Here is a 13,834-nt window from a genome sequence, read left to right on the forward strand (position 1 = left end):
TATAGTTTGTTTTAGTATGTTTTTGTGCTCATGTTGAGATTGAAGTTTTTACCTGCTTCCTGTTTCTGGCTCCACTGCTACTGTTTCACCTTTGTGTGGAAGAAAACGGCTTTCCACGTTGCTTCTCACTCTGCCAAGTATTGCCAAGAATATATTGACTTCCTCAGTATATAAAAATGAAAACTGGCGGTAATAATTAGACTGAGAAGTGACAGAAACTTATTTTCATCAGGGGTGTCAAAATTAACAACTAAAACACCTAAAAAAAGACAAGCTGGGGCTTCCCTAGTGGCGCAGTGGTTGAGAGTCCACCTGCCGATGCAGGGGACGCAGGTTCGTACCCCAGTCCGGGAAGATCCCACATGCCGCGGAGCGGCTGGGCCCGTGAGCCATGGCCGCTGAGCCTGCGCATCCGGAGCCTGTGCTCCACAACGGGAGAGGCCACAACAGTGAGAGGCCCACGTACCGAAAAAAAAAAAAAAAAGACAAGCTGAATTTATATATAACATATGCTTTGTCATAATGGAAAAGTTTTATATGTTAATCATAATTTTAATCATTTAAAATGAGTATTAATGCTAATATTTTAGCATGTATTACGGAAGCAATAGTTCATTTTTGTGGGAAAAGGATATTTTTGGCATAAATAGCTTATTCACTTGGAAGCATAATTAAGTTAGAACTCTACCACACTTCAAATTACAAAAAAGAAAAAATCTAGATGAGTGAAAGGCTAAATATAAAAAAATAAAATATGTAGTAGTGTGTATTAGATTAAATAATTATCAAATTGTTTTAAAACTGGAAGGAGTATCATTTTATGACTCAGCATCCAAGTGAAATACCTTCCCATTTACTCCTTATAGTGACAAAATGTAAGAAACAAGTTATAAGTGAATAGGAACAAAACTACTTTTGGTCTGCTTTCGATGGGCAATAGTTCTCAAATAATGCAAGAATTAAGAAACTACTAATATGCAGTATCTTGAACTTTTTACTTTGAATCTCAAGTTTTCTCAGTATAGTAGCTTTGTGTACCTTACCCCCCTTCTTGGTGAAATCCCAACTCAGAATGTTATATATCAATATGCTAAGCATCATCTTTGCCACTGATGCAGAATGTACTTGAATCTTGCTAGGCCTGTTTCTCCCACCTTCAAAAAAAGATAGTTCCTTGTCTTTTATTGTGCAGTTTAGTAAGAACACATGTCCCAACCAACAACATATAAAAAGCAGACGAAGTCAGAAAAGCTGTACTAAAAATACATCATTTTATCCTTAGTATTTACTATAATGTCTGGCATGTAGCAGGAGCTCAATAAATGCTGAAATGAAATGAGACAGTGCCCTCACATTTGTGTCCTAGGGAGGCAGACTAACATTTTCATAAGTCAGTACCAAAATAGATATTATATGTATCAAAATAGGTATTCATTGTAATGGCTCTGAGTTTAGAAGTCTAGGCTAAGCTTATATATATGTAAATATGTATATATGTAAAGACTTTAAGCCCATGTATTAATGACTTAATTTTTATTTAAAGACTCCTGGGAACGGGCTTGTTGTCTGAGTACATCAGATTTATTGATGTGAGAAAGGTCACTCTGGGGGTACAGTAAATGCCACTGGTGAGAAGAGAAAGGATGGAAGTGTCTTGTAAGGTTTGGGTTCCCTTTGAAGGAGGGTCTTGGAATCAGATTGGTACTGTTGCTTACTCTTTCAGAGGCAGGTTAGGAGAAGCAGGGACTAACTATGGACTGGGTGCTGTCATGAGGCAAGGAGAATTCAGCAGTGGGGTATCACAAGTTACGGATGAAAATAGCAAAGCAAAGGGGGCGTCTGTGGTAGGAAAGCAGTAGTCATTCAAAGAGGGGATTGTTATGTCATTTTACAGCTGCTGCACGACTTTGGGGGAAATATTTCCTGTTAATTTTGCTTCTGGCTTAATCTGTGCCTATCCTCCCAGCCCGATAATTGGCAGGGTTGCCATTTTCTTTTTAGTCCAAACTGATTTTGATTCTTTCAGTCCCAAGCAGTTTTTATTCTTTTTTTTTTTCTTTTTTTTTGCGGTACGCGGGCCTCTCACTGTTGTGGCCTCTCCCGTTGCGGAGCACAGGCTCCGGACGCGCAGGCTCAGCGGCCATGGCTCACGGACTTAGTTGCTCCGCGGCATGTGGGATCTTCCCGGACCGGGGCACGAACCCGTATCCCCTGCATCGGCAGGTGGACTCTCAACCACTGCGCCACCAGGGAAGCCCAGTTTTTATTCGTTAAACGTGCATTTTCTTTTAATCCCCACTATCATCCTAAAGGAATGCTATTACCATCTCTATAACTGACAAAACAGGTTTAGCAAGTAACTCATCCAAGGCCCAGCCATAGCCAGGGAGTAGCTTAGTAGGGGCTTATTCATCAGGTCTAAGCACTGTACTGTAGTCATGGGGATGTGCAAGGAATGCCCTGGCTTCCTTTTGTGCCCTATGTTACCATACCTAGATGCATGAATCTTTCTTACAAGAAAACAGTATAAATACAAGGAAGAGTCTTCCACATGAGTTTTCTATTGTTCAGATGATCACCTTCCCATAGATGCAAATGTAATCTAAATACTTTGGGCACCTGGTTAACCTATAAAGCGTGGGGTTGACCTGGGCCCCTCCTAACACCTGTTTCCATTCTCATTCAGAAAGCAACACGTGCTCAAAACATAGGGCCTAAAGAGGCTACCGCTGGAGGAGTGGGACTTGTGCGTGTGGGGTGAATTTGCTTCGGGGGAGACATTTGCAAAGGGTTTTTGACCCAAGTAGTGTGCTCGCGCCTCCCTAGAGCCACCCTGGTCCGCGGCATTTGGAAGAGGCACTCATCCCCCAGGCCGTTTAGGACCACGGTGTCCGTCAAAGTGTTGGTGAAGGAAAGCGGGTGGGGCATGCAGGCCGCCCTGCTGCCCGAAAGCCTTCTGCTTGGTCGCCTGCGGGGTGGGAGTCCGTCACCTGGGTACCCATCTTTAGAGCCCGAGCTGGGAGTCGGGAGTAGGCAAGAAGGACTGCTGCCCGCCCATTCCCTAGGGGCGCGTGTGCGCGTGCGCGCGCGTCGCTATGGTAACGGCGCAGCGGAAAGGCGCTGAATCACGGGCGCGCGCTTTCCCAGCTCTAGCAGAAGCTGATGCGGGGGGCGGGCGGGGGTGCCCTCCTGGTTGCATCCTGACTAGACCGGGGCTGACCCCGGCGGGCCTGGCTGGCCTGGCGCAGAGGAGCGGTGGCCAGGATCTCTGTCACTACTGGAGGTAAGAGCGCAGCAGGAGCCTCATCCTGTCTCCGGTTTGGGCAAGAGTCTGTCCTCGGGGGCTATATCCTGGGGAAGAGAAAGCGAGGGTTTGGCTTGGATGGGGCGGTACCTCCTCCCTGACAACAGATGCGCGTGCCAGTGTGTAAAAGTGTGTGTGTGTGTCTGTGTCTGTGTGTGTGTGTGTGTGTGTGTAGGGCCGGGAGACGAAGAAGAAGAGGAGCAGGTGGGACGGCAGGTGATGCTCCTAGCCCGCTGCACCGACTAGGGCTAGCTTTAGTGCGGCCAGCAGCGCCTCGATGCAGTATCCCACTTCCCAACCCGTCTGGCGATTGATGGGAAGGGAGGGCAGCAAGTAGGCAGGTTATGCCAAAGAAAAATAAAATCAAGAGGCCCTGAGTTAGGAGGTGACTTTCTTGAGGTTCTTCTGAACATCTAGGAAAGGGCTTTTCTTGATTGCTGCACCGATTGATTGTTTCTCAGTAGGGTGGAGTCGAGGAAATTTGCATCTGTTCCCAATCTCATGAATTGAATTTCTTAGACCTGTAGAATCGGTTTTCTTTAAACTTCGTTTGGTAATATGTATGTGATCTTTGCTATTATTTGCTAAATTTATTTTGTCTCTGTATCTTACCGTAATCTGAAGCTTGAAACCTTTGAGTGGCTTTTTTTCTCTTTCCCTTTGAACTTCCTCCACAGAATGGATATGAATCACGGTATTATTAATCAAGAGCATAAACCTAAGATTATGAAAGTCGTCATTCTTTCGATCATTCATTCTCTTGAGTATATGGAGAGAGAAAAGAATATGATATACCCACTCATATCCATTTTTATTGTTAGATTTCTCATCTAAACATTTTTGTTTGTGGGTTAAATGTTAGTGGTTTTTCCAGTGCTTAAATAGAAAAATTGAATGATATTTTTGATGATAATAATAGAAAAAGTAAATTTTAGACACCCCCCCACAAAGAAAAAGAATTTTTGTTAGTGTTTATTTCTTTATTCTGAAATGCATGTTCAATGTCCATATGTTTCAAATTGTTTATTATAAGAAGACCACAATCACTGAGACTCCCGAGATTAGGCCAAATGTAAAATTTTATTTTGTGCTTATCATTTTACATAATTTTTCATACAGATGAGGAAATCTGGAAGTATCAGTTCAGCTATAGACTTAGGCGTCATACAGAAAGCTGAATTCCTCTGTAATTTGTAAAAGAAAAATATAATTATATATCAAGACTTCCTAGAGCCACAGGTGATAGAAAGATTCATCACACCTTTGCCATATAAAATGCCAAGTCAGGGAATTAATTTCCTTTCAGAATAACAAAAATAATTCAGCCAAACTCTTTATGTATTAAAAATAGTCAAAAGAGAGCTTCAGTAATTTATTAATGTACAAGAATGGATTTGCTGTTAAATTTTCTTGACTTATTTTTTTTTCTAGCCAGACAGATAAGCAGCATTCTCTTTAAATAAACCTGTAGGACCAGGCATGACTGTTTCTGGGGCCGTGATGTATTAATAGATTGCCAGGTCAGATGGCCTGGGTTTGGTCATGGCTCTGCCACTTAATGGCTGTGTCACATTTGGCAAATTCCTTAATTCCTCTTAGCCTCAGTTTTTTCATCTGTAAAATAGGGATAATAATATGACCAACTTAATGAAATTCCTGTAAGAACTAAATGAAACAATATGTATAAGAGCTCTTTGCTCATTGCCTGGTATGCAACTAACTTCAATAAAAGTTAGTTGTTATTGTTATTCTTTTTTTTAAATAAATTTATTTATTTATTGGCTGCATTTGGTCTTCATTGCTGCAGGGGCTACTCTTCGTTCCCGTGGGCAGGCTTCTCATTGCAGTGGATTCTCTTATTGAGGAGCACGGGCTCTAGACGCGTGCACTTCAGTAGTTGTGGCACGCAGGCTCAGTAGTTGTGTCTCGTGGGCTCTAGAGCGCAGGCTCAGTAGTTGTGGTGCACGGGCTTAGTTGCTCCACAGCATGTGGGATCTTCCCAGACCAGGGATGGAACCTGTGTCCTCGGAATTGGCAGGCGGATTCTTAACAACTGCACCACCAGAGAAGTCCCATTGTTATTCTTGACATAAGTTTTCTTCTCAGGAAATATTTTCTATGTCTTCAAAATAATTTCTCACTAAAAATACAATTATTTTGATGTGACCAAAACTTGTTCTTGTTTGTAATGTCAAATCATCATAAAATGCATAAATTTTTCCTTGCAGCATCTTTGCACCAACAATAATAAATATAATAATTACAATCTTAGAGGCACGTCAATTCCAGGTAATTATATTTGATACCCTAAGGAAGGAGCTTTGCTTTAGTAGGCCTGGAATAATTGCTGGGTTATTGTTTTATTTGTTTTTTAAAATCTGTATTTTTAGATACGATTTATGTGAATTCCATAGTGAGAAACTTTCTTATTTATTTCTATTAAGCAGTAAATATGGTGGGGCCAAAATAACATCTATTTTTGCATCATTTGACAGTCTTTTAACCAGAGGTGTTTGAATTTCAAAGTAAGTCTTCTTAAATGACGCACAGGTAGATAAAGATATGGTATTGGAGTTTTAACTCGAATCCCTTCCAAATAACCTTGGTAGAATATGTTACCTGTTGGAAAGTGTTACTATGTCCAACCTGCTGTGCATTCTTTTCCTTAAGTCAAATAAGCAAGGGATTCTAGTAAACATCTGTTTAAGCAATGTAGCTAGAGTAACAGGATAACTCCGACCTCAAAGTGAATTTTCAAAGTTGGTTTTATTGCATGCTATAATGTAAAGCACCAGAATTATTAAGTATCGAGGGCAAATTAACTCCAGTGTTGCCACCTACAAATTTTACTACTTTTTTTAAAAAATAAATTTATTTATTTATTTTTGGCTGCGTTGGGTCTTCATTGCTGTGTGCGGGCTTTCTCTAGTTGCGGGGAGCGGGGGCTACTCTTTGTTGTGGTGTGTGGGCTTCTCATTGCGGTGGCTTCTCTTGTTGTAGAGCACGGGCTCTAGGCACACGGGCTTCAGTAGTTGTGGCTCGCGGGCTCTAGAGCGCAGGCTCAGTAGTTGTGGCGCACCGGCTTAGTTGCTCCATGGCATGTGGGATCTTCCTGGACCAGGGCTCGAACCTGTGTGCCCTGCATTGGCAGGCAGATTCTTAACCACTGCGCCACCAGGGAAGTCCCACCACCTGCAAATTTTAAATGTTACAGTGTGTAGAATGTTTTTTCATGTGGTGGTGGGGAAGTAGGGCTTGCTCCTCTCTCGGATAACAATCCTGTTATTCTAACATTGTGATTATCAGCATATCTTACCATTTTTTTTCTATCCTCATTAAAATGAAGTGTAGGATGTCTTCTGGTCAATATAACATAGTTGCCTGTCTTAAAAATTTTTTCAGAAGAATCTCTTAAGATGACTTATCTTCAATAAAATTATTGGCTTTACCATCTCTCTCAGTATATGTGTACTTATCAGGAGGTTGAAATATTTTATTAATTTAGTATCTTCAGCCTCCTTGTCTTAAAGCTTCAAGACATTCAAATTCCAGGTGCCAAATGCTCAACACTTTATTGTTGTGTGGGGAAAGCTTCTTTCCAGACACACATGTGTTTAGGAGGATGCTACTAGCAGCTAACTAGTCTTCCCTCGTTTATATCAGGCTTTCCTAACTACTCCTATGCAGCAACTGCTCCTCCCCAAATCAGGAGAAACTTTTTCTGACCTCATTTTACTAGACCTCTTCCACCCAGTTGACCATTCTCACTTTCTTGAAACAAGAACCTCTCTTGGTTCACAAGTTCCATCCTTCAGTCCCCTCCTAGGGTTACTCTCTAAAGCAGTTATATGAACATGTCACACCTCTGCTTCAAAGTCTTCATTGTCATGTCCATCAGCGGATGAATGGATAAACAAAATGTGGTCCTTACATACAATGGAATATTATTCAGTCTGGAAAAGGAAGGACATTGTAACACATGCTACAACATGAATGAATCTTGAAGATGTTATGCTAAGTGACATAAGCCAAATAGAAAAGGACAGTATTGTATGACTCCACTTATATGAAGCATCTAGAATAGTCAAACTCATAAAGATAGAAAGTAGAATAGTGATTACCAGGAACTGCCAGAGCAGGTAATGTTATGGTTCAGTGGGTACAGAGTTTCAGTCTGGAATGATGAAAAGTTCTGGAGATAAACAGTGGTGGTGATGATTGTGCAAGAATGAATGTACTGAATGCTACTGAATTATACACTTAAACATGGTTAAAGTGGCAGATTTTATGTTATATATATTTTATCATAATAACAAAAAAAATTTTTTTAATCTTCAATGTCTCCCCACTGCCTACTAAATGAAATGCTGACCTCTTAGTGTGACCTGGACAGTATTTACTATTTCTTCTTGGTTTACATTTTCATCCTCTTATCGCAGCATTTCCCGCACATATTCTACATTCCAGCCATATGGAACCACTCAAAATATGCCATCCCTTGCACGATCCCACGCTTTCTCTCTGTAGTCAGTCCCTACAACCTAGAATGCCTTTCTTTCTTCAAGAAGCAACCACTCATCCCTCAGGATAGACCTTACATGTAACGTTTCTGAAGTCTTCCCTCGAGTCCTCAGTTCCTCTTGCTTTGATGATAGCCTAGCTTGTGGCTGTGCCTCCACAATGTCCCTTATCCCATTACTGTATCCTATGAGCTTCTATAGAGCAGGGACGTTTTATTTTAAAAATGCATATTTTCTTTAAAAAAAAAACCCTGAAGTTAATGTTTCCATTCTTCTCCAGAACTACATAAGATCTTAGGATACTTTAATCTGCCCCTCGTCTTTCACTTCACTATTGTTTAGCATTTTTTTTTTTTTGGATAACATTTTTATTATTATTTCCAACACTGTTAGTCAATTTCTACCGTACTGATGCTTCTTCTGTCCATCTGTGCAGTTTTCCTTTCATAGCTCTTTTAGTGAGGACTCTGTGTTTATGTAAAAAAAAAACAGAAACCCTTATTTTATTGTCACTCTTGAATGACAGTTTAGTGAGTATAAAGTTCTAGGTTGGCAGTTTTTGTCCTTCAGGACTTTTGAAGATGCTATTTCTATTCTCTTCTGGCATCTACTTTTTGCTGATAAATCGTGTTGTCAGTCTAATTCTTGCCCCTGTTAAGATAATCTGTCTCTTGTCTCTGGTTCTTTATAAAATGTAATCTTTGTCTGGAATTCTGCAGTTTCATTTCAGTGAGAATAGGAATAGAATTATTTTAACCTGCTCAGTACTTCTTGTACTTCCTGGATATGAAGATTTTTGTCTTTCATTGATTCTGGAAACTTCTTGGCCATTATCTCTTTACATTTTGTCTCTTCCCAGTTCTTTTTATTCTTTCCTTTTGGAGTCGTCAGAAGATGTATATTGGACCAGTTTTTACTTCAGGACTCTTACTCTTGCCTTTGTATTTTCAATATTTTATTTCTTTGAATTGCATTTTGGGTTACTTCCTCATACAACATAGCTTTCATTTCAGTTCATTGAATTTTAAAATCCAGTGGCTTTATTTCTAACTACACAACTTCTGATTTGGATCTTTTAAACTATGCCCGTAAAAAAAATCTTACTAGGGCTTCCCTGGTGGCGCAGTGGTTAGGGATCGCCTGCCAATGCAGGGGACGCGGGTTCGAGCCCTGGTCCAGGAAGATACCACATGCCGCAGAGCAGCTAAGCCCATGAGCCACAACTGCTGAGCCTGCACTCCAGAGCTTGCAAGCCACAACTTCTGAAGCCTGCACGCCTAGAGCCCGTGCTCTGCACCAAGAGCAGCCACCGCAATGAGAAGCAGGCACACCGCAACAAAGAGTAGCCCCTGCTCCCCGCAACTAGAGAAAAGCCCACGTGCAGCAAGGAAGACCCAACACAGCCATAAATAAACAAACAAATAAATAAATATCTTACTGTACTGTTACTTTATTATGATTTTTGTCTCCTCTCTTCACCTAATGTGTTTCACCACTTCAAACATACTTATTTTGTAGTGTCTCTTAGGGGTACTTTTACTTCTTTTTCTTGCTCCAATTTGTTACGTCTGCCACCTCTCCTTTGTACTGGTTTGCTCGCTAGCTTGTATTACTTTTGTTTTTAGGGTGGTTCACCTTCAGTGGGGATTGTTTTTCTGGTGGAGTTCTATGTGCTCTGTGTTGAGGACTGTCCTTCTAGACAGATTTTGCATTGCTTCTGCATAGGAGCTTAGCTATGTGTTAATAAAAAAAAGTGTTTTTTTTGTTGTTATATATACATATGCTTCATTTAGCCTGGAAATGGAAGTTATAAATTAGTTCTGTAAGGGTTGTTAAAAGAAAGTCCCCGTAAAGAGGCACATCTTGGCAATCCTTGCTCGTTTTGCTTTCAGTGTCATCATGACATGCCTCTGGTTTCTTCTAGTCCCTATTCTAGGATGCGTTAGTCCTTCTAGGCTGCAGTGGTCTTTGTGAGGCTCCTCATAATATTTTATAATGCCAGTAGATGTTCAGCTACTTTCCTGCTGCGTTAGTCTTTGACAATATCTAATTCCTTAACTGACCCAAATTATTTTTGTCCCTGCGTTTGAAACTAATATTGTATTTTCCCTCCTTCTCTTTCTTCTTTATAACTATTCCCATTTGGTTTTTGTTTGTCTTTTGAACATTCAAGTAGATTTTCCTTCTAGTTAGGAATATATAGTTATCATAAGGCATCTCTTAAAAAGTAATTCCCATCCCTTTGTTTTGTTACTCCTAGTTTGTTACAGAGTAAGTCCTAATAAAAAGTCAATTTGTTACCGAGTCCAAGCTCACTCAGCTCGTTCAGGGCAAGACAGGCCAATAAATGGGAGACAAGATGCTAAAGCAAGGAATACGACTTTATTCGGAAAGCCGGCAGACCGGGAAATGGCCGACTAAGGTCTCAAAATAGCCATCTTACCGGGATTTGGATGCCAGTTACTTTTATAGCACAGAGATGGGGAGGAGATGAGGTAAAGAAAAAGGCCATAAGTTTTGCAAATATCTCCTGGAATGGCCAGGTTCCTGGAGGGGATGTGTTAATTTCCCCTTTCTTGTAGCCATCCACAGGTGAACAGGGTCCAGATATTTCCCTGGACAAAGGCACTTTGGTTTAACATTCAAGCAGAGGGTCAGGGTTCCCCAGGCAGGCCATTATGTACAGACAGTATCCTTTTAGTGAACAAAAGCAGCGGAAAGCAAGTTAAAGTAAAAGAAACAGATCCAATATGTAGTCAGATTTGGTTCTTCCCTGTTACAATATTAGTTTATATATTTTAGGTGATTTTTGCTTTATAATGAGTATGAGAATCTACCATTGTCTTTTCTTCTCACTCCCCAAATATCCTTGCATATTTTTGCCTGTTTATTTTTTGCAGATGGATTTTGTTAAGTACTTTAAAGCATTCTGTTGAGTTTTAATTCATTTTGTTTCTTTGTTAACCTAATATATTGTTATCTTTAATACCTATTGTCTTTCCAGGTTATACAAGGTTTCCCTCCCCAATTATTCGTATCTCCCATTATCTCTCCCAGTACAGTTTTATTATTGTATTTAAAGAGATTCTCTGTCACATTGTAAGTCCTTTTGCATATTTGTAATGCTTCTGGCCATGCCTAGGAATGGGATCTCTCTCATTAGTGCTCTTTCTATCTGTATATTCGTCTGTTTTATACAGAGATACTGTTGCTTCAAAGAACTTTGCTGATCTTCACCAGCCTGCTCGTATTAATCCTAGTGCTGATGTTTCTTTCATTAATTTGATGAGTTTAATGATAAGGAAACATCTTGTGTTACTCTTTCCACCATCTCCTTAATCATCTGATTCTTTTATTTTCTTTTATTTATTTTTTGGCTGCACCACGCAACATGCAGGATCTTAGTTCCCTGACCAGGGATCGAACCTGTGCCCCCCTGCGTTGGACGCGCGGAGTCTTAACCACTGGACCGCAAGGGAAGTCCGACATAATCTGATTCTTAGAACATTATTAAAGGAGGGATTTGACACTTTTTTTTTTTTTTTTTTGGCTTGTATTTTCTCCTATTTGCTCCCTGGTCCGCCCTTTGGAGCGTCACAGAATCTGTTCACTCCCCATTCCACATGAATGCCCTTCCTGTGTTTAAAAACCAATGCTGGATCCTGTTTCCCTTAATGCTGCTTGATCTCCTAGTGGGAAGTCATCTTATACTGTAATTGTAAGGCATTATCTCTGATGCCAGTAAATTCTTGGGTAATCCTCTGTGTTGATTAGCACAGGCTTTCTAGAACTTATTTTACTTTATCAGCTTCCAGTGGAGAAATTCAGAGCATAGATTTCACTACTGAAAAATTGCCAAGTTTTTACCTTCTTGGCGAGACACCTAACTACATGTATTGTCTGAGTTTCCTCTGCCTTAGCTCCTTGTTTTTGTTGGTGAGGATTCGGGGGCTTGAGAGCCCCTTGTAGATGCGGGAGCGGTGGGTCTACACCTCTTCTACAGGTACTTTCTCAGCTGCTTCCTTTTCAAGACTGCTCTCCAGGCTCAGGCAGGTCAGGGGTGAAGGAGTGGGACTCATGGAGAGTTTATCAGTTGTCTTGGCAAGGGAAAGTGCTGCAAGTGAGAAAGACCAGGAGAGAGCAATCCTGACTCCGTTTTATCCTTTCTATTCCTTACCCACTGAAACTTAGAGGCTTGTTTTGGAGAAACCGGAAACTAAGTTCTGATTAGTGAGCCGCAGAATTTCAACTGATTCAACCAGAATATTCTGTGTACCTGTTGGGGATGACACATATCTATCTTACCTCTCTCAGATTCTTAATGGGAGCTTCAGATAATATGAAGTATGTAAAATTGCCTTGTGAATAAAAGGACTATTATAAATGGCTATTATGTTGATGATGAATATTATAAACCATTTGTAAAATGTTCTTATTACTAATAGGATAGATTATTAACTGACAGTATTCTACCTTCTTTCATTTTGTCCTTTTCTTTCATAGGGAATAAGTGAATAATTATTTCCTTAATGCCAGAAAGTTAAATTCTAAAGGTAAACTCTTTTTTTTTAATTGAAGTATAGTTGATTTACAATATTGTGTTAGTTTAAGGTGTACAGCAAAGTGGTTCAGATCTTTTAGTTTGCAGTCCTTTTCCGTTATAGTTTAATACAAGATATTGAATAGAGTTCCCTGTGCTATACAGTAAATCTTTGTTGTTTAAAGGAGAACTCTTTGACCAGCTAATCATAGGCCTGCTGATAAATGGAATTGAAAGACTGAACAGTCTCAGAATTGATGAACAGTTTGCCTGATTCATAATTTTGGTAATCACCAGCTGTCTTCAGAATCTGATGCAAAGCAGATTCACTGTCATTGACACACAGGATGTCTGGCATCTGAACTTGGACATCACAGAGCACAAACTGGGTTTTCCCCCAAAGTCTCTGGCAGATGGTGTCTGCACTCTCTCTGGCCTTTCCCTGTGCATGTTTTCTGAAGGTGATGATTTAGTTATTAGAGCGCAGGACAAAGCATTTATTTAGAGCACAGGACAAAACATATTATTTATTTAGTTGACCCCATTAGTAAGAATTAAATTTAAGGAGAAGGAAAAGTGCTGAGCCGATTGAAAGCTAAGCTACTCCCATAATTAGGGAGACTGTTTAAAGCCCCATGATGGACACTTAAGGTTTCACCTTCTGAAAATTTTCCTCTTGGTTTAGGAACAGTATCTCCAGGAATATAAAACTCTGGTGTTATTTATAATACACAGACCGTGAGGCAGTGTGTTCATTTGCAGCAGTTTAGAAAAGATGGTAAAATGTATACCCTAGGAATCAGTACATTAAAAAAATAAATATAAATGTCTCTTACCTTTTCTTCCTCCTCACATACGACCTTTCACTGAACGCTATCCACCTGACCTTTGAGTTGTTCTCTTACCTGTTTCATCTGGTTACTTCCAGGAAATCACCACTTCCTTTCTAAGGTTGCTTTGACTCGTTGAGTGCAGGATGCTCAGATGGTAACCCATGGCCTGCAGTCACCCCTGCGGTTAAAGGCTGCCTCAGCAAAGACAGTTTTGGTCACAGTAGTGGCTGATAAAGCAAGGAATGAAGAATAATAAAAGACAAGAGAACATCTCCGGCAGCCCCCAGGGGCTAAGCTGAAATAGCAAAATACAGCTCATCTTGTTTGAGTTCACTGGCTCTGAAAAGCAGGTGTTTACCAACCAAGTTTTGTTAGCCCGTAAACCACAAACAGGACAAATTATAAACACAGTCTGTTCTGAGTAGCCTGCAGGAAAATGCTGTCCAGAAGAGCCATTGGGATCTTTGAAATTAGGCCCCCTTTGAGCTGTTTTCATTTACCTCAGACAGGCAAGCTGCAACTTGCTTTTTTTCTGAGCCTGTAGAGGCGTTTCACTGAAGCGTTATTGATAAAAAAGCCAAATATCACAAACAACCTAATGGCCTAGCAATTAGGAAATGGTGAAGTCAGTTATAAT

At 40.4% G+C, this 13,834-nt stretch overlaps 1 protein-coding gene across 1 annotated transcript in view; it reads left to right on the forward strand.

Annotated features, from left to right (window-relative positions):
* Nucleotides 1–3,509: 3,509 nt before the first annotated feature.
* KIAA0319 overlaps nt 3,510–13,834 on the forward strand; it is a gene marked incomplete at both ends in the record, with an annotated part of 72,063 nt that continues 61,738 nt past the window's right edge. The window contains one exon of the mRNA XM_082847989.1: nt 3,510–3,586. The remainder of the gene's footprint in view (nt 3,587–13,834) is intronic.

The sequence above is a fragment of the Leucopleurus acutus genome (genome assembly GCF_964270905.1).
Source record: "Leucopleurus acutus genome assembly, chromosome: 10".
Classification (NCBI taxonomy): Eukaryota; Metazoa; Chordata; class Mammalia; order Artiodactyla; family Delphinidae; genus Leucopleurus; species Leucopleurus acutus.